Genomic DNA, 673 nt, shown 5'->3' on the forward strand with positions numbered 1-673 from the left:
CTCGCTCGCGCACACACACACACGATGCTCAAAACTCCGCATTTGAACAGTCAATAGCAAATACTTAAAACTAATAACAAAACATACTTACAGTAGCTGATTCAGAAGCGCCAGATTGTCATAGCAAAGTCAGAATTACCTCCTCTCCTAGGTTCACGAAACGGTCGTCCATAAAATGCATTGCTGTTCTGTTGTAAGTTATCTTAAAGATTCCTAAATGCATCTACTTCTGGTAGGCCAAATAAAGTGCTTTTGCTTTCGTCTAGAAACACACAGCGTCTCCCTGACATGCTGCTTCAACACTAATTGTGGTTAGTGAAACCACGCCTTCTTTCTTTGCGTGCAGATTTGGGCCTCATTGTGCTAATATTTCCACATAGTGAGGTAGATATGTGGGGTGTGTTAGAACGAGCCGTTTTAGGGGGGCGTGGCAGAGTCTTAACTTTGATGAAGAATATCTCTTTGGCTTTGAGACTTTAGTCTTTGCAACTTCAGGGATCTTATCTATGCGCAATCAGCTTGTAACACTCCAAAGAGAAAGGAAAACTTGAAATCGCATCATATGACCCCTTTAACTTCAATCGGTTGCTTCCGGTTAAAACTAGTCCTCTGTCCATAATATTGCTTTCTCCAGTGAAAAAGTTGTCTTGTGTGAATCAGAAGAGAAGTATGC

General features: G+C 41.5%; 1 protein-coding gene across 1 annotated transcript in view; it reads right to left on the bottom strand.

The window, feature by feature from the left end:
- Positions 1-673, bottom strand: part of LOC107733705 (gamma-aminobutyric acid receptor subunit alpha-2-like) — a 15,905-nt gene that overhangs the window by 1,473 nt on the left and 13,759 nt on the right. The window lies entirely within an intron of this gene.

The sequence above is a fragment of the Sinocyclocheilus rhinocerous genome, unplaced genomic scaffold (genome assembly GCF_001515625.1).
Source record: "Sinocyclocheilus rhinocerous isolate Xijiao unplaced genomic scaffold, SAMN03320098_v1.1 scaffold789, whole genome shotgun sequence".
In the NCBI taxonomy this organism is placed as follows: Eukaryota; Metazoa; Chordata; class Actinopteri; order Cypriniformes; family Cyprinidae; genus Sinocyclocheilus; species Sinocyclocheilus rhinocerous.